Below are 13,749 nucleotides of genomic sequence, written 5' to 3'. Positions count from 1 at the left end.
TGTATTCATAGGTTTTATGACTGTCATTTCTAAAAGATGACGTTTCGGGTGTACACAACAGATAGCAGCCAACACCAACATCAACAAGATGGATAACTATTTACAACAGCAACAACAATAATACCAGATAAAAAATATCAACATAAGAGGCAATTTGAAATCAATTAGAAGTTGATATATGTCTGCAGTTAAACACAAGGTTCCACATTTTATAAAACAAATATGGATCAAATTCTTTCAGTTTCAGTAGGCATATTTGTCTTACTGAGTGTTGCCTTCTTACATCAGTTTTGTATCACGCACAAAAATAATTCATTTTAAGCATGTTGTATGTCATATTCTTGTAGTAAGAATTCTTCTTAAGCAAAAATTCCTACATGGCAACTACTTGAATGCAGCAACTGCATTTTTCAATTTGACTTCCTTTGGATTGGCATTTACTGCACTAGGAAATGTATTAATAGATGTTTATGACTTTCTTTGTTTTTCTTATGCCCGTAATATTTCATTCACATTGGAAAGGCCCCCTTACTTGCTGCTATTCTGTAATTACTTGCCATCAACTTTATTAGCATCTAACTGCCATGATAAAAGTCATTGGATAGTGTTAATGGATTGGTATCACTTACTTTGTTGTTGCCACTTTTTGAGATTGATTGGAAAAGAAGACACATACCTTCAAGATAAGTTACACAGTGAGTTCAGAAGGTAAGTTTCTCCTCACTCATAAAGTGTTGACAGCTAAAGAAATGGGAGCCACAAAGTATTTTTCATGTGTAGCATCTGTAATATTTAGGACTGATGTATAAGAGCTGATAAACACTTAAAATTTTAGCAATAGGTATAAAAAACTACAATGGGATTGTGGAAATACAGGGTGACTTAAAGGAGATGAAGAGGGGTGTCAAATGTTGATTTTTCAGAAAAAAAGCCTTTTATTTATACAAAAGCAAAGGTTAACAGCAACATGAAACAGGATAGATTTCCACTCACCACATAGAGGAGGGATTGAGTGGCAGACAGAACATTTAATAGTACATTTAAAAGTAAACTAAGTTACCAGACAGGGTTCTTCTTCAGATGTAGAAAACACACACACACACACACACACACACACACACACACACACACACACACACACACACACACACACAAACGACAAACTCTAACTTGCACACACATGTCCACTATCATCTTCAGATGCCTAGGCCTGAGAAAGGCTAACATTTAACACTATAGGAAAAGATCAATTGCTATGTAATGTAAGAAAGACATGTCAAGTTTCAGGCAGTCACAATTGGCCACAACATTCACCTATAAAAGAGAGACACATACATTCACATACACATGCAAGCACACCTCACACTCACATGACTGCCAACTCCAGCATCTCAAGCCGAAATGCAACTGTCACGTGAGATGCAAGCAGCAATATGGAAGGGGCAGGGAAGGGGAAGAAAGAGTAGTGTATGGGTGGGGAGAGAGACAAGCACCATCTGGTGGAGTGTGCACGGACTACACTGCCAACAGGCACAGCATCAGGAGGTTGAGGGGCAGGGACATGGGGAAAAAAGGAGCAAGAAAGTAGAGGAGCGGGGAGAGACAGATGAATGCATTGGCCGAGGGCTGCAAATAAACAGGGTGGGAGATGGGAATGGGTAGGAGATGATAAGACAGAGGGGGTGGAAACTTTTGGGTGTAGGGTGTGGAGTCTGGGGACAGTATCTTACTGTAGGTAGAGGGTGGGATAATTACAGGAGTGGAGAATGTGTTGTACAGATAACTCCCATCTGTAAAGTTCAGAAAAACTGTTGGTGGAGGAAAGGATACAGATGGCTCGAGTAGTGAAGCAGCCATTGAAATCAAGTGTGTTATGTTCAGCTGTGTGTTGTGCCATGCAGTGGTCTATGTTGCTCTTGGCCACAGTTTGGTGGTGGCCGCTCATCGTGGAGGACAGCTGGTTAGTAGTCACACCAATATAAAAAGCTGTGCAATGATTGCAGCAAAGCTGGTAAATGACATGGCTGCTTTCACAGGTGGCCAGACCCCTGATGGCATAGGATAAACCTGTGACAGGACTGGAGTAGGAATTGTGGGATGGGTAAACTGGCCAGGTTTTACAACTGGGTCTTCCACAGGGATATGCTCTTTGTGGCAATCGGTTGGGATTGGGAGTGAAATAGGGATGGACTAGGGTATGTGGAGGTCGGGTGGTCAATGGAACACGACTTCAGGAGGGGTTGGAAGTATCTTGGGTAGGTACTTCAGTCCTGTTACAGAAAAACATAATACAGAAAAAGGACAAGGAAACTGTAGACAATGACTGGTTCACTATCATGACTAGAAGCATTTGGACTGAACAAAAACTATTAGCATTTTAAATGGACCAAAAGCTCAGCACAAAGAACCATACAAAAGATTATATAGCATACTAGCATATGGAATCTACCTGCTCCACAAGCTGAGCAGCTGTGCTGGTAAATACCTCCTACTATATGCTTATTTCACTTACTTCCACTCCCACTTGAACTATGGAATATTACTACAGGGTAATTATGCAGGCTTACAACCAGTATTTAAATAGCAAAAGAAAGCTGTCAGGACCACTACAGGTCTTAGCCCTTGTTAATCATGAAGAAACTGTTTTGAGTACCTTGATATAATTTTTGAAATGTGGCACATTTACAGTGATAGTATCGATAGTGTTGAGAGGGCTCTCAACAGTGAGTGTATATGTACATATTGTAGTCAATCAGTTCTGTACTGTGACTGTGCTCAATGTGTAAACAGAGAGGTAAAATGTCTTTAGCTTTCTGTTAATAAATATTCTTAACTTGGAGGCAGTTCACAGCTGTTAAGTAAAAGGAAGATTGTTATTTGGTAAAGTAGTGATCCATTATGAATTAAAAAGAACACTGTTATTCAAAAAGTGCTTAATGAATAGGACATGGTTGATATTGAGATACCAGTGTTTTCTGGAGAAGACTTTGGGAACTGGAAGCAGTGAATGGAAATGTATCTGAAAACAAAGAAATCCTCCGCAGTCACTTCAAGAGCAAACATGAGTATGAGCAATATGGTACTTGGGAAAAAGAAATTTAACTGCACTGAGCTACATATATGCATCAATTTCAAACAAGCAACCAGAATTTGTGAGTGATTAGGAAACTGCTTTTGAGATAATGAAAAAGTTTGATGAATTATACTCCAGAGAACTGACAGCACTGCAATTTATTTGCAGAAACAAGTTGAATAAACTGAAGTTTAGAGACTATAGTGACTTCGACCAGTATCTTGTCCCCTACCTTCCAAATTTCACAGAAGTTCTCCTGCGAACTCTTGAGAACTTCCGTGAATTTTGATGGTAGGAGATGAGGAACTTGTGGAAGTCAAGCTGTGAAGATAGCTTGTGAGTCATGCTTGACTGGCTGGTTTGACAGAACACTTGCCCACAAAGGGCAAAGGTCCTGAGTTTGAGTGTCGGTCCAGCATACAGTTTTAATCTGCCAGGAAGTTTCAGTGAAGAAACTAAATTAGCAGGCACTTAAGTGATAGAAAACTATACACTGAGATCCTTGCTGGAATCTTTGTGCTATAGCAGGGACTTAATTGAAATTTTGAAAGAAAAATCTCAGGCAGTTTAATACATTAAAAGTAAAATTAAAATGATGGATTTAAAAAACAAGGATGAAAGTGAAGGTGCATAATCAAATGCATTTTACTCTGTGAACCAAACCACTATGAGCTACCAGGAGCAGTTGCATTATGTATTTGACAAACAAGGACATTTCCAGAGGGACTGTCACCAGTCAGGAACAAGCAGAGATTCATGGACATCTTCGAGGAGGCAGTCATGACAGTTGACACCATAGTCAAAATGGACAGGATAGCAGCAGTAACAACTGGTCACATGTTAAAGGTGAGTAGATTGAAGAGGTGGTCATCATCCAGGATGCAGAAGATATCAACAGAACTGATATGCCATGATCAGCTTTGTAATGGAGGTACAACCTACGATAGCATGTAATAATGTTGAGTCAGATAACAATGTACAGATTAACTGGTTATTACTCAGTGGTTGTATAGATCATGTTGTCAATAATGATAGTTATTTTTCTGAGTGCATATATTTACAAGACCAAATGCATGTAAAAACTGTGGATGGTGAAGTTTGACAAGCTGCAAAAGTTGGAAATATGATTAATTATTTTCCACTTTATGATGACATGATTCCAATTCAAATAAAAAAATGTATTTTACATAAAGACATGGGTAGAATTTTGATTACCAATACTAAAGTGACAAAAAAAATAAATAAAATTGTGCCTGCAGACAATTCCTCAAAAGTTTTTGATAAAGACAATAACTTACTTGTGATCACTTTCTAAGGAAATAGGCTGTACAAAATTACAAGTACAATTTATAAGAAAGTTATTAATGTAAATAATATGAGTAATAAGGATAGTATATCAATAAAGGAGAAATGGCATTGTACTCTGGGACATGTAAATTTTAACGATCTGGATACATTACGTAAACATCAGTTACCATATGGATTGTAACAAATTTAAAATCAGAGTTTATGAAGTGTAAAGTTTGTTTGAAAATAAAATGTGCAATTTACGTTTTGAAAGCAATAGAAGCTTAGAAAAAGAAACCTTAGAGATTATTCAAAATGATCTGAATGGGCCTCATTCAACTCACATTTAGCATGAGGAAAGATTTTTATTGCTGATTATACATTGTCCAGTCATACTAGTGTGTGTGTGTGTGTGTGTGTGTGGTTTGAGGTTTTCGGGCACTAAACAGCATGGTTGTCAGTGCCCAAATGCATAGAAACAGGAACACATGCAGTGAAGCGACGAAGACGGACAGCGAACAAGGAGACGGCTAAAAGACACAGACCTGATGCAGTTCCAAATCCTCACATACAGAGGCAAAACAAGAGGAGAAGAGAAGAAACGCACTAAAAAAGGAAAGGAAACACAAGGAAAAGAGAACAGAAATCGAAGTGAAACAAGTAGGTAATTGTGACTGGCGGACCTCTTACCTAAAACCTGGGTGAGCCAGTCACCCAGCAGCACATTAAAATCCTCTCCCTAAAATCCGAGGCAACGAATTGGACAGGACACAAAACCGTAAGACCTTAACTACAATCATTGCGTCATCTTGCAAAATAGAGGGCAAATCCTCCTCCCGCCAGAGTAAAAAACCATGCGTTAAGGGACTGTGCCCGATGCGGAGGCAAGTGAGGACAACCTCATCCCGCCTGCATGACTGGTAGGACGTACGCCATGGCCGCGTGGTGGCCTTGACCAGATGCAGCTTATTTTCACCGACTGTCAGTCATTCCTCTTCCCATTGACTCATAACACGAAAACGCAAAAGGGAGGTAACAGCATGGAGGGGGACGGCACATTCAACAACGTGAGGGAGGGAACATGCGTCTTTGGCAGCCACATCTGCCAGTTCGTTTCCCCTAATACCCACGTATGTGACCACCTGTCAAAAGCTTGAATAACCACCTCGTGGAGCACCAACCAGTGTGAGACATCTAGGAAGAGAGTCAATGAGGTTCTGGAAGTTACCGACAGGTATGTGGAGCCATGCTGACTCCAGTGCCACGGTGTAAACAGCCCGATTGAGGTGGTCCCACAGATTCTTGATTGGGTTTAGGCCAGGGCGGTTTAGCGGCCAGGGTAGAATGCTAGCCACATCCTGGTGCTCTTTGAAACATGCATGTACACTGCAAGCTGTGTGACATGTTGCACTGTCCTGCTGGTAGATGCCAACATGTCAAGAAAAACGAGCCATAAGTAGGGGTGGACATGATCCCCAAGGATAGATGTGTACTTTTGTTGATTCATTGTGATGAGATCACTCAGGGAATGCCAAAAAATATCCCCTGGGACATAACACTGCCTCCTCCAGCCTGAGCCCTTCTGACAACTGTTGCCGGGTGTTTGCTTTCAGACATTTTGTGCACAAAATGTGAGTCATTTGAGAAGGTCACTCAACACCACTCAGCATACATCCAACTGCAGTACTGGCATGCGAGTGCCAGCCTTTGTCACCAGTGAACAGCATTCAGCTTGGGTGCATCAACCAAGTGCCTGCTGTGGAGGTCCATACGCAGAAATGTGCACTGAACAGTCATTGAGAAGACAATGTAGGTGGCCCCTGGGTTAATCTGGGTGGTCGATTCCTTAACAGTTATTTGTCTATTTGCTCATACTCATCTCCACAGCCATCATTCAGCCCTGTCATCTATGTCCCATGGTGCACCACAGCTGCCTCACTGGTTTTGGATAGTGCCAATTTGCTATACACAGTATTCTTTAATCATAGCGGCACATGAAAAGTTTACAAACTTATACATTTTGAAAATGCTGCCACCCTTGGCTCAAAAGACAATGATCATGACATTTTGGACATCAGATAAATCACTCTGTTTCCACATAATGACTATGATTGCACAAAATACATAATCTTAACTGTAGTGACTAAGTGCTGCTAAAACTGAAATGTAACAGACATTTTTACTTAATCTGGCCAAACAGCCCCTGTTAAGATATTCTTCTATAGAGCAGAAGGAGTTGCCTATCAAAAAGTCTTACAAACTCTGTTTAAACCATGCTTTATCTAAAGCCAAGTTGTTAATGGTTGCTGACAATTTGTTGAAAATATGTGTTCCTGAATACTGGATCACTTTTTGGACCAAGGTAAGTCATTTTAGACTATGTATTGATCTATTTGTTGGAAATAGAGATATGTTACTTGCAACAAATTTCATGAAGGAATAAATATACTGAGAAGCAGTGGTTTACATCACAAATGATTATATGATAATTAGTCAAAACCCTCAGCTGCCGACAGGTGTTGTTGATATACCTTGATGGGGACAGCTGAAAATGTGCGCCCCGACTGGGGCTCAAACCCAGGATCTCCTGCTTACATGGCAGACACTCTATCCATCTGAGCCACCGAGGACACAGACGAATAGTGCAACTGCAGGGACATATCCCTTGCACGCTTCCCGTGAGACCCACATTCCCAGCTGCCCACAATCTACATACGTAATGTACCTAATAGATATTTGCCCATCCACTCATTACTCGCACACACTAAGGTGATGAATCCCGTAAGAGTTTGGCAACCTGTGAGCATTCGCACAGACGAAGGTCAATGGCTGAGTAGCCTTTTAACTATATATATATGAAGATAGTAACTATTCTCGAAAGAACAGATACCATTGATGACCGTGCAGCTTCTCTAGAATAAATGATAATTAGTTGAAACCCTCAGCTGCTGACAGGTGTTGTTGATATACCTCGATGGAGACAGCTGAAAAGGTGTGCCCCAATTGGGACTCGAACCCGGGATCTCCTGCTTACATGGCAGACACTCTATCCATTTGAGCCACCGAGGACACAGTTGAATAGTGCGACTGCAGGGACTTATACCTTGCATGCTTCCTGTCAGACCTACATTCCCAACTGTCCACAATCTACATACATAATGTACCTAATAGATATTTGCCCCTCACGCACCTGTCTTGCCTATGTCTGCAGACATGCACATTCACTTGACAGCTGCTAATGGCTCTCCTGTTGCTGTTAAGGGATTCCAGACACATACTCAAGACCCTGGCTATGCTACACACTTCACATGGTCGTTCACCATTTCCAGTGTTACGGAGATGGCCCTGAGTGCTGATTTCCTATGGGCCTTTTGCCTTATGCCCTTACTGCATGCAAACAAACTCTTCTACATGCCTCCTGATCACACTGCTGACAGTACACGCACTTCGGCCACCTCACTGCCCCAATGCGATGATGCCAACAATCCTTCACCCTCGGACAAGCCCATGCAGTGGTACATAAACAGTGTGTGGACTGCACTGACCACTTACTACACATCTGTCAACAGAATAAGGACACGCAAAAGACACTTATTTGCGTCTGACAGTACAATGTGTCCTTGCACAGCCACATCCAAACAGTGCAGGCAGAAATTGCAGAGGCTTGATCGCCCCTTGAGCACCTCCATTCCACACCTATCACCTACACTTACGGACCTGCACCTGTTACTTGACACCTCACATCACTTGATGCAGCCACCCCTATCTCACCATTTACCAAGGTCAGTAAATCACTTGCTGCTTATTCTGTGCCTGCTCCTTTGCACCTTGTGTCATTGGTGCTGCTCTTGTAGTCCTGCTGTTCACCTCCCCCAAGCCTGCACTCATGTCAGACAATCCCTGCCATGCTGCATATGTGCCTGCACAGTATGCTGCTTCCTGCCCCATGCTGCGCCTATGCAGAATGGCCTCACCCACACTGTGCCATCGCCTTCACAGTATGCTGCTGTCCATGCCCAACCAGCGCCTGCACCCATTGTGTGCCTGTCGCACTGCAACTGATCCTATACAGTTCGTTGACCACGCCATGCATGTAAATGCACCAGCCTCACCCGGGCGGTCCAGCTCCAGTCTGCGACTGCAATCTGACACTGCCACCTGCCAGGCTGAGCTAGCACCTGCTTGCAGCACTGCCTGCCACCCTGTATCTCAGCTTCCCCAGCTCACTGAACATGCCATGCCTATGCAGACTACCATCTTGCTTGGACAATCTGGTTCCATCCTATAGCTGATGTCCAACTTCATTTCTGCTGCTCAGGACAGACTTCCAAGTGGCCCACGCTGGCAAACTCTCAACCAGTGCATCTTAGTCTCATGGTTACAGACAAGGAGCTGGTAGTCACAGGGGACCATGATGACTGCACCATCTCACCTGAGTCCCTGGTACACCATTTCTGGGAAGTTCTCACCTTATCTGATAATGTCAATCCTGCAACTTTGCATTTGCATTTCACTGTTAATGGCTGCCTGACCATCTTCACTATATGCCTACCCTCTCTGGACAGTAAGCTCATGGACCCACCCAATGCACATGTACCAGAGGTACCTCCCCCTCCCATGCTCACCCGCAGGAGCTGTGCCATCCATGCACCCACTCATTTCCATGAATATCATCTCTACACCTTGCACCAGACTCCCCCACCAGTGCTTCTGCTCTCCCCCCCGGCCCTTCACACACACACCAGTCATGATCTCCACACTGTGGTCTGCACTAGCAGTGAAAGGGGGGAGGGGGGGGGGGGGGAGTGGTGGGCACTCTGTGGGTATGTTTGCGTTGATGGTCAGAGAGTGTTATGTCACATATTCTTGTATGTATCGTGTTTCTATAAAATAAAGTGTATTGTGCATTCTGTACCACTGTGTTGTCTATCATTTCCTATCACTATGCACTGGAGTTCCACAAGTCCTTTGGAGAACAGATACGCCCCTGCATGAATATTAAGAACTCACATGACAAGCCAGTACAAAGCAAGGAAGGTAAGGCCGAAAGGCAGAAGAATTATGTAGAAGGAATTTTGAAATGAAATGAACTCTAAGGCGATGTTATAGAATGGGGAAGAACAGGTGGGGGTTGAGATACTCATGAGAAGAATCTGACACAGCACAGAAAGACCGAAGTCAAAACAAGGTCTCTGCAACAGATGACATTCCCTCAGAATCCTTAGGAGAACAGACAGTTTCAAAATTATTCCACCTGCTGTGAAAATTGAATGAGAGGCACCATCAGACTTCAAATGAAATGTAATAATTTCAGTGCCAAAGCAGCCAGATACTGATTGATGTGAATATTACCAAAATATCAGTTTAATATAACTTGGTTGTGAAATGCCAATACAAGTTCTTTACAGAAGGATGGAAAACTGATGGAAGTCGACACCAGAGAGGGCAGGTGTGGTTTCTGGAAAAATGTAGAACCACAAAAGGCAAGAAGGGAGTGAGACTGGAATAGAAATATCAACTGACTGGAAGAACAGTGTCTTGCAAGTAGGTTATAAAATGAACATTGGCAAATATAAAAAAGGTAATTGAATGCAGCCATATTCAATCAGACAGTGCTGAGATAATTAGTTTAGAATTTTCAACATAAAAAAGAAGATGATTGTTGTTATTTGGAGAGCAATATAATTTACAAAGGCTTAGTTTGAGAGGATATAAGATGTACACTGTTAATAGCGAGAAAAGCATTTCCGAAAAAGAGATATAAATGTAAATTTTAGGAAGTACAGGGTGTACATAGATTCTGGGAACACTTTCAATTATTTATTGCACAAGAACCAAACATCGTACAGATATCATACATGTGTCATTTTGAAGATAAACCCTGAAAGTTTTCTTCATGTATACCACCACAGTGTAGTTTGGTAATCTGCTGATAGTCAGCGCTAGTCGCAAACATGGCGAGCTTAGGTGCAATGGATCAGCTGTGCTACAGAAAGTGACAGCTGTTTCATGAAATGGCCTCTCTGATCACCAGATCTCACACCATGTGACTTTTTCTGTGGGGACACATTAAAGATCTGATGTACCGCCTCTACCATGTGATGTAGCAGAGCTCCAGGAGAGAATATGGGAAGTGACTGCCACAGTCGACAATGCCATGCTGGGATGGGTATGGCACTAATTCAATTACCATATTGACGTCTGCTGGGTCACTCATGATTTGCATATTGAATGTTTGTTAAAAAAAACTTTCAGAGCTTCTCTTCAAAATGCAATATGTATGACATCTGTACAATGTTTAGTTCTTGTGCAATAAATACACTCCTGGAAATTGAAATAAGAACACCGTGAATTCATTGTCCCAGGAAGGGGAAACTTTATTGACACATTCCTGGGGTCAGATACATCACATGATCACACTGACAGAACCACAGGCACATAGACACCGGCAACAGAGCATGCACAATGTCGGCACTAGTACAGTGTATATCCACCTTTCGCAGCAATGCAGGCAGCTATTCTCCCATGGAGACGATCGTAGAGATGCTGGATGTAGTCCTGTGGAACGGCTTGCCATGCCATTTCCACCTGGCGCCTCAGTTGGACCAGCGTTCGTGCTGGACGTGCAGACCGCGTGAGACGACGCTTCAACCAGTCCCAAACATGCTTAATGGGGGACAGATCCGGAGATCTTGCTGGCCAGGGTAGTTGACTTACACCTTCTAGAGCACGTTGGGTGGCACGGGATACATGCGGACGTGCATTGTCCTGTTGGAACAGCAAGTTCCCTTGCCGGTCTAGGAAGGGTAGAACGATGGGTTCGATGACGGTTTGGATGTACCGTGCACTATTCAGTGTCCCCTCGACGATCACCAGTGGTGTACGGCCAGTGTAGGAGATCGCTCCCCACACCATGATGCCGGGTGTTGGCCCTGTGTGCCTCGGTCGTATGCAGTCCTGATTGTGGCGCTCACCTGCACGGGGCCAAACACGCATACGACCATCATTGGCACCAAGGCAGAAGCGATTCTCATCGCTGAAGACGACACGTCTCCATTCGTCCCTCCATTCACGCCTGTCGCGACACCACTGGAGGCGGGCTGCACGATGTTGGGGCGTGAGCGGAAGACGGCCTAACGGTGTGCGGGACCGTAGCCCAGCTTCATGGAGACGGTTGCGAATGGTCCTCGCCGATACCCCAGGAGCAACAGTGTCCCTAATTTGCTGGGAAGTGGCGGTGCGGTCCCCTACGGCACTGCGTATGATCCTACGGTCTTGGCGTGCATCTGTGCGTCGCTGCGGTCCGGTCCCAGGTCGACGGGCACGTGCACCTTCCGCCGACCACTGGCGACAACATCGATGTACTGTGGAGACCTCACGCCCCACGTGTTGAGCAATTCGACGGTACGTCCACCCGGCCTCCCGCATGCCCACTATACGCCCTCGCTCAAAGTCCGTCAACTGCACATACGGTTCACGTCCACGCTGTCGCGGCATGCTACCAGTGTTAAAGACTGCGATAGAGCTCCGTATGCCACGGCAAACTGGCTGACACTGACGGCGGCGGTGCACAAATGCTGCGCAGCTAGCGCCATTCGACGGCCAACACCGCGGTTCCTGGTGTGTCCGCTGTGCCGTGCTTGTGATCATTGCTTGTACAGCCCTCTCGCAGTGTCCGGAGCAAGTATGGTGGGTCTGACACACCGGTGTCAATGTGTTCTTTTTTCCATTTCCAGGAGTGTAATTGAAAGTGTTCCTGGGCTTTATGTACACCCTGTATTTTCTGTATGTATTTATCTGCAGAATAGCCTTGTATGGAAGTGAAACAAGAACAATACACAGTTCAAACAAGAAGACAATAGATGTGTAGGGAATTCTTTCTTCACTGACCTTGCATACATAACCCTGTGGTACACTAGTACGTACAGGTATTAATATTAACAGGGAAAAAGGTGAACAGGATATGGAAGTTAATCTTGATTTTTTGGTTCCTTTATTAGAACAGGATTAAATTAAATAAGAAGCCTCACAGAACTGTAGGTTTCAGAGAGTGGTAAGCAGTGAATTATAAAAGTCAAAAATTTTACACACCTATTCCATACCTAGCAAATACAAGAAAAGAAAACTTGTGGGCACACATGTGGTAGAATACAGCAATCAGATGACATATGGTATACTAATCAGTATAATATAGTCATTACTGGGAATTCCATGATGGGGAAGTAGCCTACCAATACCATGAAACTGCTGGGGATAGAGTGAAAAACATCAATCTCAAATTGGTCCGTGTGAGCAAAATTCTAACACTCCACCACCAGCACTCAGCAAGGTTTTGCATATGTCCTCAATCATTTTCTGGCCAAAGCATGCAATACAAACTCACCAGCATCATCTTCTCTGCAAAAGTACACGACCAGAATACTGTCACTGCACCTCACAGCAAGTCCTGTCTTCAAGTCCACACAGCACAAAAGACAGTCACAATGAAGCACTATCTCACTCAGGTGAGGTTTTCAATCATTCACCATTGGTGCAGGAAGTGCCAGTCAGCTCTTTCCATTGCATGCTTTTCTCTGGAAAAACCACAGGGCTGCCACAGGGCACTGCATGGTGGACAGAGATTCCACTGCTTCAGTCCACTTTGGACACAGCCGATCCACATCATCCACGGTTGTTGCCTGCTGAAGCAGGCAGATGTCAAGCGCACATACATTGTAGCATGTTGCTACACAGTTTCCCACTGTGAGAAGGAGACAGTTGGGAGGGAGGGGTGCACCGCCAACGGCAGTGGTGGTGGTTGCAGCCCGTGCACCAGATGGCAGTGTGGAGCTGGTGAGGGGGGCATCAGCTGTGGAGGCAGTGATGATGTGTCATGTTCCCCATATCTGGCTGCAGTGTAGAGACAGCAGGGCAGCATATGCTGCAATGGCAGGCATGTTAACAGCATATATGGTTGGCTTTGTGTTGTCCCATGACCAAATCACTAGCTGGTGTGAGGGGTGGCACTGCACTTTGGTCCACTTCCACATTGAAGCATGGTGCACAGTTGGGACACAGGTGACAATAGTGGCAGTAGTGTCCTGGTATGTTGCCAGGTGGCACATGGAGAATGGCACACTGTGTGCCCTGCATGGGTGGTATACTGTACACCATACTGTAGTGGTGCCATGGGCATGCACTGCGGGTGCCCTGTGCTGGTAGGCCGGGTCACCCACCACTAGGAGGGCATGCGCTGGTGCTGCAGTGGTAGTGAATGGCCCATCAGTGCCTGGGGTGTGGCGTGTTTGCATGTCGACTCAGGTACCACAGTCGGGGAGCGAAGGTCCAGCAGTGTGGACAAGGTGGCTGAGTAATTGGCAGCACTGTCGAGTTGGTCAGCAAGGCAAACA

At 44.4% G+C, this 13,749-nt stretch overlaps 1 protein-coding gene across 1 annotated transcript in view; it reads right to left on the bottom strand.

Annotated features, from left to right (window-relative positions):
- LOC124797634 (UDP-glucosyltransferase 2-like) overlaps nucleotides 1–13,749 on the bottom strand; it is an 88,014-nt gene that overhangs the window by 39,544 nt on the left and 34,721 nt on the right. The gene's annotated exons all lie outside the window — the stretch shown is intronic.

The sequence above is a fragment of the Schistocerca piceifrons genome, chromosome 1 (genome assembly GCF_021461385.2).
Source record: "Schistocerca piceifrons isolate TAMUIC-IGC-003096 chromosome 1, iqSchPice1.1, whole genome shotgun sequence".
Classification (NCBI taxonomy): domain Eukaryota; kingdom Metazoa; phylum Arthropoda; class Insecta; order Orthoptera; family Acrididae; genus Schistocerca; species Schistocerca piceifrons.
Note: the sequence above shows the minus strand (reverse complement) of the source record. Positions and strands in the feature narration are given on the sequence as shown.